We start from the raw sequence: 13,195 nt of genomic DNA, 5'->3' as shown, positions 1-13,195 counted from the left end.
AGTTAAAAAATGAGCCAACCCTTGCACACAAAGAAGAATTGTATGAACGACCAAAAATTGGGAAACAATATAAACAACAATATAGTTATTTAAAAAATCAGACTCAAGAAGTAATCAATGTTTACACACGTTAATTAGCATACTCCTTATAGTCATGTTGTATAAGATATGTTTTTTTCCACCAACTATGAGAACGTAATAAACTCAGGATGAACTTTATTGTTTCATAATCCACAAACAAAGAACCTATCTGAACTAAAGTGAAAATCACACATAAAGGACAGAACACTAAACCGGCACTTAAACTGTTAACCCAAATAGGTATAAATAGCAGGCTAATCCACCCATCAGGTATCTTGACAAAGGCTTTGAAGTTGAAACGCGTAGATACCAGAGTACCTTCACACGGATTTGAGAGACACGAGAGGAGCGCTTCTAACCAAACTATCACAGGAAGGGTAATCCAACTAAATCCATCTGAAACTGAAAATATCCATCTGGCGGTGCATTTAACCGCACTTAACATCAAACAGTTACAGTGGTAACTGTTTCAACATCTTTTGCAACTGTAATCTTTGACACTACAGCAATCGGATCGGTCACTGACCGACAAAGAAGAAACAAAGGCAAAGAACAGCTGACTGAAGCGGCAAAAGATTCTTCACCTGACGGTTGAAAAACAACCACACTAAAGATATTATCAGGAACCATCAACCTCCAAGGAGCTTGATCGGTCACAGACCAACAAAAAGACAAAAAAGAAAAAGAAACAGAGCGGTCACGAGACATTTAATAAATAAAATTGTTTGGTTAAATTCAAACCTAAGCAAGAAATCAGAAACTAAAAATCTGAACTTTATACAAAGCATCGTTCATAACATTGTAACAGAGTTAATGTCCAAAACGTAAACTGTGACAACTAGTAGTTTTTTTAACATTTTATCCATTTTTAAGTATTTTTATATATTACCAATAGACACCGGTGTCAATTTAATATTATGCAAGTATATATATATATATATATATATATATATATATTTTTTTTATGATTTAATAAAACTGTATTAACTATATCCAGCATATTGGCTTCATTTATATTCAAGGAGTATTCTATTTATACATAGTAACAAAAGCGGAGTATTCACATAATTTCTGCAATTAAGGTATAGCGACAAAATATATTTAATTACACTATCACAGTAGGAAATCAACATTTGTGCTACACAGCATTCACAGAGATACTCGCTAAACAGATCAAAACTTAATATAGAAAACTGAACATTCAGCACTGACAATACTGAGCAAATATCGATTTTTCACACACAGGGAATTAGCAATCGTTTGCGCCACCTATTCTCACCATAGCACGTCCCCAATGTCGCCGCCACTATACTAAATTTATTAACCCCTAAACCTAAGTCTAACCCTAACCCTAACACCCCCTAACTTAAATATAAGTAAAATAAATCTAAATAAAACCTACTATTAATAACTAAATAATTCCTATTTAGCCCTATCAAAATAAAAAAAAAAAATAAAAAAAAAAAAACCTAGCCTAAACTAAACTATCAATAGCCCTTAAAAGGGCCTTTTGCGAGGCATTGCCCTAAATAAATCAGCTCTTTTACCTGTAAAAAAAAAATACAAACAACCCCCCAACAGTAAAACCCACCACCCACACAACCAACCCCCCAAATAAAACCCTAACTAAAGGGGGGCGTGCCTTAGCTGCCGTCGTGTCCAGACACAATATTTGCTAGCTCTAGGCCCAATACCAATAATATACCAACTATTTACTTTTTATGTGGACGATCAATCTTACTTTTGGTGGAATCCAGATTGTGAAAGGAAGCTGCATCGATAGATGTCTCAATTAGAGAGATTCAATATCAGAATCCACTACTTAGGACGAGACACGACGGCGGCCTATTTTCATCAGCTTATTTTTCCCCTCCCCCGACATGCCGGGTAAAGCAGACCCACTTTATTACTCACGCTAGGAGGCTAAGAAACTTGGCAAAATGGAGGAGACTTTTTGGAATCATACACAGGCCCTCTTGGCCGCATTAGCTCAGAAACTGGACTCTAATTTTGCCCATCTCATAACTATTATTAAAGCCCGCCCACGAGAACAACAGCAGGAAGAAATGAAAATGGTGACTGCAATAGAGCACGACCTACAACATAGCCGCTCACAGTCCTCTCTCAGCGGTGTGGAGTGTATACTGTGCCCGTCGGGGCTAGAGGATACCAGGTTTATGAAGCAACGGGAGGCTTCCCTGTGTTGTCAGATAGGCGAGGACCAGGGAGGTGCATCTGCCTATGGGACTTTTGAAGCCGGGAGAATGTCCGAGAAGAAGATGTCACTAGCGGGGGTGGTTGCGGCCGACCACCTGACGCGATGTTCAGAGATACCTAGTGCTCCGGTGACGACCGGTGGATTGGGCTTACATGAAGGACCCTCCTTGGTAAGAACTGAAATTATCCTGGTCCCTTATACTTACCTGGCGTTCTTGTCCCTGATGGCTCAGGGTTACTCCAGAAGATTTCCCCGGCAACATCTTCATCTCATCATTTGCTCTATTCAGGACTTACATTTCATTTGCGGCAAGTCTTGCAAGGCTAAGAGGGGGATAGGGTGACATTTCCCTGTGATTTTGACTCTCGCTAAGATAGGGCTGTTCCATGTGACAGATGGAATTTCCGAGGCTCCACATTTTGTCCAATCTGGACCCACGGACAGTCCTGTTTCTCCCTTCAGCCCTACACTTATTAATGATGGCTTTATAGTCTGAGGCATGGTTAAAGGGCTAGACTTTTAGTTTAAATCACTTTGCTCAACCTTGGTGTCTTGTACGCACAACTTGTTAGATGCATTATGTATTATATGTTTAAACAAAGGGCTTTTTCAGTACTATTAATCCATTAGGTTCCTTAAATGAGAAGTCTTATGTGGGTTATGTGGGTTTCCATATGAGTTGTGCAACTGGTTTTCGTCTTCGAGTAAACATGTACCTCTCCCCTACAGCTACTGTCATTCACTGTAAAATATACCATGATATAACCATAGGGGAATTTGCATCATTATATTCCACTGTGTATCACCCCTATTCCTTAGGGCACAGCTTTATGATGTATGTAAAGTTCATAATAGCCCACACAAAGAGTATAATCAATCCTCAGCCCGACTCAGACATAAGCCTTCTTCATAAATTTATGATTAGCATAAGCCGTCTATATGGTACAGTGATATCTAATGTTTAGAATTAAAAGATAACAGGGTCTCTAAATTTTACAAGGCGGGTGGTCTCAGGAAAGTGACATTTATCTCCTCCATTTAAAATACAATAAACTGGCTTCTTCTTCCTAGCCCAAATATTCTATTTCTATATATCTCTTTAAATTTACCCAAATTGGTAAACTACTCAGCGGTATTAATCCGCAGCCTAATTTCAACTTGCTAAACCATTATACCTCTTCGATAAGGTAGTTAGATGCTTTGCTAAATAGTTTAATTCCAAGTTTCAATCTAAGAGGCACTTTTTTTGGATAAAGAGGTTTTATAGCATAATATTTACAGGATGTAAAAATTAATGATATAAGTTGCTCTTATTGTTCTGTTTACAAAGAATTCAAGGACAGTTTATTAAAATACCCAACTACTATCTAATACTTTTCGACTTGTCCTCTAATCTAATACATTTAGTAGGAGCAACTTGTTATGACTCCCTATAATATGTAAATCCCCCAGATAACAAATACATTTATTTTATAATAAGTGTATCACTCTATAAGATGTATAATCTGTCTGGGTGTTCAAATTATATAAATTTGTTATGTGTTCATATAGGAAACAAAAGGAAAAAAGAGGTAATGCTTGATTATGTATATTTGATTTTGTATTCGCATACAATGTCCTTTATTTTCATTAAGTTTTTTTGGAGAGATACATATATGATGTCTAAATTAAGATTTCTCTACTCTCTTATATGATAAGGTTTCATTGTCCAATGGATAAACAATGTCTGGTATGCAAAATTTACCAAAATGATACAAAATGTATATTGTTTTAATGTTTTTTTTTTTTTTCTCTCTCTCGTATTACCTCAATAAAAAACTTTGATTTAAAAAAAAAAAAAAAACCCTAACTAAAAAAACCTAAGCTCCCCATTGCCCTGAAAAGGGCATTTGGATGGGCATTGCCCTTTAAAGGGCATTTAGCTCTATTGCTGCCCAAAGCCCTAACCTAAAAATAAAACCCACCCAATACACCCTTAAAAAATCCTAACACTAACCCCCGAAGATTCACTTACCAGGAGAAGTCTTCATCCAAGCGGCAAGATGTCCTCAATGAAGCCAGCAGAAGTGGTCCTCCATACGGGCAGAAGTGGTCCTCCAGACAGGCAGAAGTCTTCATCCAGACGGCATCTTCTATCTTCATCCTTCCGACACGGAGCGGGTCCATCTTCAAGACATCCGGCGTGGAGCATCCTCTTCAATCGACGTCTTCTTATGGAATGAAGGTACCTTTAAGTGACGTCATCCAAGATGGCGTCCATTAGATTCCGATTGCCTGATAGAATTCTATCAGCCAATCGGAATTAAGGTTGAAAAAATTCTATTGGCTGATGCAATCAGCCAACAGGATTGAACTTCAATCCTATTGGCTGATCCAATCAGCCAATAGGATTGAGCTCTCATTCTATTTGCTGATTGGATCAGCCAATAGGATTTTTTCAACCTTAATTCCGATTGGCTGATAGAGTTCTGCTGATGGCTTACATAAATTAAATACAATTACCTAAATTACAAAAACAAACAAACACTAAATTACATAAAATAAAAAAGAAATTATCAGATATTTAAACTAATTACACCTAATCTAATAGCCCTATCAAAATAAAAAAGCCCTCCCAAAATAAGCCTAAATTAAACAGCCAATAGCCCTTAAAAGGGCCTTTTGCAGGGCATTGCCCCAAAGAAATCAGCTCTTTACCTGTAAAAAAAATGTAAACAACCCCCCACCCACACAACAAACCCCCCAAATAAAATCCTAACTAAAAAAACCTAAGCTCCCCATTGCCCTGAAAAGGGCATTTGGATGGGCATTGCCCTTAAAAGAGCATGTAGTGCCCAAACCTAAAAATAAAACCCACCCAATAAACCCTTAAAAAAGCCTAACACTAAACCCTCGAGGATCCACTTACAGTTTTTGAAGACCCGACATCCATCCTCAACGAAGCCGGCAGAAGTCCTCAACGAAGCGGAAGATGTCTTCATCCAACCGGGCAGAAGTCTTCATGCAACAGGGCAGAAGTCTTCATCCAGACAGCATCTTCTATCTTCATTAGTGATGTCGCGAACCTAAAATTTTGCGTTGGCGGACGCAAACTTCCACAACTGTTCGCGAACGGGCGAACCGCCATAGACTTTAAAAGGCAGACGAATTTTAAAACCCACAGGGACTCTTTCTGGCCACAATAGTGATGGAAAAGATGTTTCAAGGGTACTAACACCTGGACTGTGGCATGCCGGAGGGGGATCCATGGCAAAACTCCCATGGAAAATTACATAGTTGATGCAGAGTCTGGTTTTAATCCATAAAGGGCATAAATTACCTAACATTCCTAAATTGTTTAGAATAACGTGCTTTAAAACATCAGGTATGTACACTACTGTTACACCAGATATGAGTTGCACTGGGGTGACACTGTGCCCTGGCAGGCAGGCACTGAAACGCACACGTGTGAAGGAAACTGACTGCTATTATTTAACACAGTCAAAAAAGTGTTGTTTTTTTTTTTAAATCTACACTACTGTTACACCAGATATGAGTTGCACTGGGGTGACACTGTGCCCTGGCAGGAAGGCACTTAAACGCACACGTGTGAAGAAAACTGACTGCTATTATTTAACACAGTCAAAAAAGTGTTGTTTTTTTTAAATCTACACTACCGTTACACCATATATGAGTTGCACTGGGGTGACACTGTGCCCTGGCAGGCAGGCACTTAAACGCACACGTGTGAAGGAAACTGACTGCTATTATTTAACACAGTCAAAAAAGTGTTGTTTTTTTTTAAATCTACACTACTGTTACATCAGATATGAGTTGCACTGGGGTGACACTGTGCCCTGGCAGGCAGGCACTTAAACGCACACGTGTGAAGGAAACTGACTGCTATTATTTAACACAGTCAAAAAAGTGTTGTTTTTTTTAAATCTACACTACTGTTACACCAGATATGAGTTGCACTGGGTGACACTGTGCCCTGGCAGACAGGCACTTAAACGCACACGTGTGAAGGAAACTGACTGCTATTATTTAACACAGTCAATAAAGTGTTGTTTTTTAAATATACACTACTGTTACACCAGATATGAGTGGTGGCACTGGGCAAGTGGGCACAGTATACGCTGTGAGCCTGACACACACGCTGGCAGGCAGGCAACTGCAATTAGATTACACAGGGGAAAAAAAGCAGCCCTAAAAAGGGCTTTTTGGGGTGCTGTCCTTACAGCAGAGATCAGATGAGTCCTTCAGGACTGTAGTGGACACTGAATACACTAGCCTAGCTATAGATTTCCCTACTAAATCAGCAGCAGCTACACTGTCCCTCCTCTCACTAACAATGCAGCTTCCGAATGAATCTAAAATGGATGCTGTCCAGGAGGTAGGAGGGTCTGGGAGGGAGGGTCTGCTGCTGATTGGCTGGAATGTGCCTGCTGACTGTGAGGTACAGGGTCAAAGTATTACTCGATGATGACGAATAGGGGGCGGATCGAACATCGCATATGTTCGCCCGCCGCGGAAAACGTGAACATGCTATGTTCGCCGGGAACTATTCGCCGGCGAACAATTTGCGACATCACTAATCTTCATCCATCCGGCGTGGAGCGGGTCCATCTTCAAGACATCCGGCGCAGAGCATCCTCTTCAATCGATGTCTTCTTGTAGAATGAAGGTTTCTTTAAATGACGTCATCCAAGATGGCGTCCCTTGAATTCCGATTGGCTGATAGAATCATCAGAATTAAAGGTGAAAAAATCCTATTGGCTGATGCAAACAGCCAATAGAACAGCCAATAGAATGCGAGCTCAATCCTATTGGCTGATTGAATCAGCCATTAGGATTGAATCTCAATCCTATTGGCTGATTGCATCAGCCAATAGGATTTTTTCACCTTTAATTCCGATTGGCTGACAGAATTCTATCAGCCAATCGGAATTCAAGGGACGCCATCTTGGATGATGTAATTTAAAAAAAAAATATTGGGGGGGGGGGTTTATTTTGATAGGGCTATTAGATTAGGTGTAATTAGTTTAAATATCTGATGATTTAATTTTTTATTTTGTTAGTGGGGTTTTTTATTTTTGTAATTTAGGTAATTGTATTTAATCTAGGTAATTGATTTAATGGTTAGGTGTTAGTGTAAGACAGGTTAGGTTTTATTTTACAGGTAAATATGTATATGGATCTTGAAGTTTTAGGCTGTACCGCTCACTTTTTGGCCTCCCAGGCAGACTCGTAATACCGGCGCAAAGGAAGTCCCATTAAAAAAGGACTTTTTTGAAAGCTGCAGTAGTTACATTGCGTTCCGGTCAAAAAAGTGTGCAGTGCCCCTAAACCTGCAAGACCAGCAGTAGTGAAAAAGAGCCTTAACGCTGCTTTTTCACTCATACCGCAAAACTCATAATCTAGCCGTATGTGAGAATAACCAACTGCGGGTTATATAGTTAATATTGTGGTGTGCTTAGACAGAGAACCTGTGGCAGATCCTTGGACTCAAAGTAAGTTTTAAACTTATTTCCTAACAAATTTTCACTTTATTTGTTTCACTTCACATTTGGATTGAAGATGTTATACTGTAGATGTATTATTGCTGCACATTGTTGTTGGATGTGTGTGTATCTGTATTAAACAGTGTTACCTGTCTAGCAATAGTACCAATATTGTAGGAGTGGGATGTGAAATACAAGGAGCAGCAGAGGGTAACTGGGTACCAGTGAGTGACCTACAATGTCTAGAACACTGCATGACTGTACAGGTAAATGCTTTCCTCCTAGCAGTCTAAAGATTAAGAAATGTGCATACCCATAACTTGTCTTGTTCTGTTATATAATTCATGCATTAACCTGTAAAATATGTGCATTAATAACATTTTGAGTAATAAAATTATATGAGTTTTGTAATGTGTTTCTTTAATTCTCTTCCGTCAATGGTGCTTTTTATAAGCACTATATTTGCAATCATTTCTAAGTATACTCACAGCACATAAAGCCAGACATGATGCAAATGTTCCAATAATTATCTATGATATGTCTATACAGGAAGCATAAAATAATGTTTCCTTTGGGGGTGAGTACTTGAATGCTGCATGTTTCTTATAAATCTCACCACACTGCCACTTAGACCAGAATCAGGTTACATTTTCCCAATAGTTCCTTCTTTAATTACCCCATTTTTAGATTTTTTTTGTCATTGGGGAGCAGCAAACAGAAAAGATACCTTCACTATGTTTAGTCCCCACTGAGAGCCTGAATGCAAATTCACAGTATCTATCATGACGAATTTTGCTGGCACTTGCTGGGATAGCCTTGGGGGCCTTCCTTTAGTGGGCTGTCACTGTGAGATGCCTCCTATATAAAGTAAAGTAGTTTGGTGGAAAGGGAGAGAGCGAAGTTAGCAGGGAGCAGGGGGCGCACTTTAAAAATGTAATCCTGCAGCCAATACAAAACAGTTTACTCTGTTTTGTGTGAATATACCAGACCTGGCAGGGAACTTTCAGCTACACCCATGGCTGTTCAGACGTGGAAACACAGTTTACAGTGAGGAAAACAATACGCTTTGAATTTCACACTTATAAGTATGAATATCACACCTGCAGTGTAGTTTTATTACAATGTCTGTGCTGCACATTAAAGGGATAGGAAAGTCAAAATTAAACTTGCATGATTCAGATAGAGCATATAATTTTAAGACACTTTTAAATTCACTTCTATTTTCAAATGTGCTTCATTCTCTTAGCATCCTTGTTAAAAAAATGAATATGCACATATCATGCACTAGTGGGAGCTGCTGCTAATTGGTGCCTGCACACATTGGTCTCTTGTGATTGGCTAAATATATATTTTCAGCTTCCTGTCAGTAGTGCAATGCTGTCCCTTCAGCAATGGATAACAAGAGAATGAAGAAAATTTGATAATAGAATTAAATTGGAAAGTTGTTTAAAATTGTATGTTCTATCTGAATCATAAAAGAAAATGTCGGGGTTTACTATCCCTTTAATATTGTTTCCTGTGTAATTTCAATACAAATTTAATTTTTTCCATAAAAATGTTTGTTTTTTCAATGTGATTTGACAATATGATTTTTTACTGCATTATTTCAATACTCTATTTGAAAATTTCTTACGATTTTTAAATTACAATTTTGTTGTGAGGCCTATTATAATGTATTCATCTTTATCACATACTTGCAATCTACATGGATGCATTTCAATTTTGAATAGAAGCATTTTTGTTATATACAGGTATTAGCAAAAATGCTGTTTCAAACGTGTATTTAAGTATGCAACATTCTCCAGCATTTTAAACACAGCCCGTGCTCAGAGAGCCTAAGGTGTTTGTAGCATCTTGTAATGACTCTGTTAATTGCTGACATGATTACAAGCCCCACTGGCGCTTTGAGTAGCTGGAATATATGAAATGCTGGTGCAGTGACAATATCCAGCTGTGGTTCACGTGCACGTGCAGAGAAAATTGTTAACATTAAAACAGTGATAACTTTTACTAATATATTTCTATACAAATATGTAATTAATCTATGTGCATTTACATTTTGACTGGAATGTCTCCATGCTTAAATTACATTAGCAATTTTGGCATTTTTGCTCACTATTGGTTTCACCTTAATTATGCGTTCTCTTGTTAAGTTCACCCATACATATTATACACCGGTTTTATAACAGACAAACAGACCCTATATGGGTAAATATATAACATAATAATAATTAGAAATTTAATACTGAAAAATGGAGAAAAATGGGGGGGGGGGGGGGGGAATTGACAAAATTCTGATATTCCAAGATGCAACAAGACATTTTGTGCCTTCCTTTGCAATATGTGCGAGAAACAAACATGCAACTAACAACAAAGGGTTTACCATGAAACCATAAACCAACATACCAATGGATTTTCATAGGGATCTACTTTGTCCCACAGTGATGACTGGGGTTGCAATGAACCTCCCTTATTTGCCCAAACGTTTTCAGTCTCCCAGGCTCCCTTATTTATCTGCTTTTAGAACATTCTTCAACTTTATTTTTTACAACATTAAATCTTTATTTCAAACATTTAAGATTGTAATCTTGTACTTTTATGTAGTTAATAATTTTGCTGTATCTGACAGTTTAATGTCTTTACTCCCACTGTGCTTTAAGTGAGAAATAGAATGTTTGAATGAAGATGATGTATATGAAGAATTTTGTTGTACCAAACCATATCAAATTGTAAAATACTTTGCTACACTAAATTTGTCAGTTCTTTAGACTCCCTTATTTTCTTCATAAAAAGTTGGTAACCCTAGTGATGACACAATCATGAGATTTCACCTGTGTCCAGGTTTTTATAAGGGGATGCACCTCAAATGTAGACCCAAGCACTTTGAAACACACTGTGCAAAGAAAAGATAGGGGGCGCCATTGAGAAATAAAGTATGGATAAATTGTAATGCAATAAGTTTATAAATTAAACTCTAGTGGTTAAAAGATATACAAAATAAGAAATATAGTATAAAATAATAAGTAGGTACAAGTGATAATGGACAACCAGTAATAATATAAATATCTTAAGTGAGTATACAACAGTGTATTAGAGAATAAACTAAATTGTTGATGAACTCTTCCGGCAAACAATAATTATAACAATGTTTAGAAATTCATAAGTGACTTAGAATGGTATCAATACAAATGTAAGAGGATTTCCAAAAAGGCAGCTATCTGTAGAGGATCAAGACCACGATCCAATGTCAGTAATCTGCAGTGAAAAGAGAAGAACAGAAGTGCCACATGGCCCAATATTGTAGGGAAATAGAGGTCAAAATACAGGTGATGGTTTCACTCACATTTGGTCTTACACCCCTAATGGTGTAGAAGGAGCAGTCTGGGATCAATTGACAGTCACCCAGAAGACTGGTCTCTGATCAAGGTGTAGTGACCTGTAAAGGGTGGTATAAAGCATAAGAGGGTGCCTATATGGCCTAGTACCATTGGAACAGAATATATGGTAAGTATGTATTATATCCACTCACATTTGGTAGAGCACCTCCCTTGGTGCTGTAGAGGCAAGCTGGGATCAATATGGTCACCCAGTAGACTTAAAACTCCAGCCAATCAGGAACTCTCAATGGTCCAAAAAAAAACAGAATTTTGGGAATAAAAAATAGAAAGACAGGCAGCAAGTGGTAAGTAATAACTTACTTTAATAAAAAGATAAAAAATTAGCAACACGTTTCTCAGCCAGACAAGGCTGTTTCATCAGGCTTAATAAAATATGTATAAAGCACTTGCTATATATATATATATAGATATATAGCAAGTGTTTTATACATATTTTATTAAGCCTGATGAAACAGCCTTGTCTGGCTGAGAAACGCGTTGCTAATTTTTTTATCTTTTTATTAAAGTAAGTTATTACTTACCACTATGCGGGAGTCACCGTGATGATACTATCACTGGGCTCCTATAGGAGGCGCTAAAATCTAGTGTGGATAATAATAAAATACTAATACATAAAATGTAGAAAAAAGGGAAGGCTGGCAATGGAACAGATGACAGTTTTTTACACCAGTATGCCAACACAAATCATGAATTGTGAGAGATAAAAAATATAAAATATAAAATGTAAAACATAAAATGTATACGAATCAATGGTGTATGCAACCCAATCTGGAAAGTCCAGCGAGTCTCTTCAAATGTCCATCAGAACTTGAACAGGCTGCTCTCTGTCTTCACCCAACTGGATGATGTATTCTATGGTGCAAAACAAAAACAAAAACAGAGGCGCCACATGTGTGGATCAATAAAACCAGAAATCCAGTAAAGGAGTAGAATAAGGGTACTCACAAACGGGGCGGCACTCTCTTGTGCCAGTAGGGGCGGGCTGGTTTTCAACAGCAAACCAGCTGGCTTTGTGTCTCCCAGATAGGTAGAGGATGCTTGTCTCCTGGATGTCAAACACCGGCCAAAAACTGCAGTGGAAGGAGGAGGAAGAGCTACAGTGCCCTTAGGTTACTGCTATGAGGATAGTAACACCAACACCAGACTTATGTAAAAGTATAAAATCAGTATTTTATTATACACAATAAAAATACCAAATGGTATAACAAATTACAGCTGGGTGATGACAACCTATCTCCCCATAGACCATACAATATAGCGACGCGTTTCTCGGGGAACACCCCGTTTCCTCAGGCTTGTATGTTAGTTGTATGCATAAATGCCCTTTATATAGGGCTCAGTAACCTAATGTTCAAATGAACCCTCCCCTTCCTTTATCCGGATTGACCTATCATGTCCTTCCTTTCCAAACACTCCCCATTGTTGTGGAGATGTACTAGTTAATTAGTTCTAATTATATATCGTGATAAGATTTGAATTTATACACATTCATTTACCTATGTGTCCCTAATGGTAATATATAAATCTACAATTGGATCGATAATTGCCGGTCTCGATCGTCCGCTATATCTAATGTAATTATAGTGAATAGACTGACATGTATTCCATACCTAACCAATAGGATTACGGCCATATTGGGGGCCTGTTCTAACAAGGCAATCCCATTGGTTACACTCTCAGCTGTATGGCATGGCAATCCCATTGGTTACGCTCTTGGCTACGTGTTGTGTTGTCATGACATAATGTCATGTGATCGGTAGTGTGGCAAATAGCTGCTACATATAGTGTTGTCATGACGTAATGTCATGTGATCGGGGGTGTGCCAAATTGCTGTTGCCGTGCTTCCGACATCCATACAGAATGACGCATGATCACATGATCACTACGGCCCAAGCCCATATATAGCTTTATCGTGTTGTGGTTGCTAAGGGCGACATGATTACGCCCATATCTAACTGCAGAGCCAGTAATAAAGCGCCATTATAATTAATATCATGCTATTGGTTGTTAATATA

Source organism: Bombina bombina, chromosome 6, assembly GCF_027579735.1.
Source record: "Bombina bombina isolate aBomBom1 chromosome 6, aBomBom1.pri, whole genome shotgun sequence".
Lineage (NCBI taxonomy): Eukaryota > Metazoa > Chordata > Amphibia > Anura > Bombinatoridae > Bombina > Bombina bombina.
The sequence above is the reverse complement of the archived record's forward strand: the minus strand, read 5'-3'. Positions refer to the sequence as shown.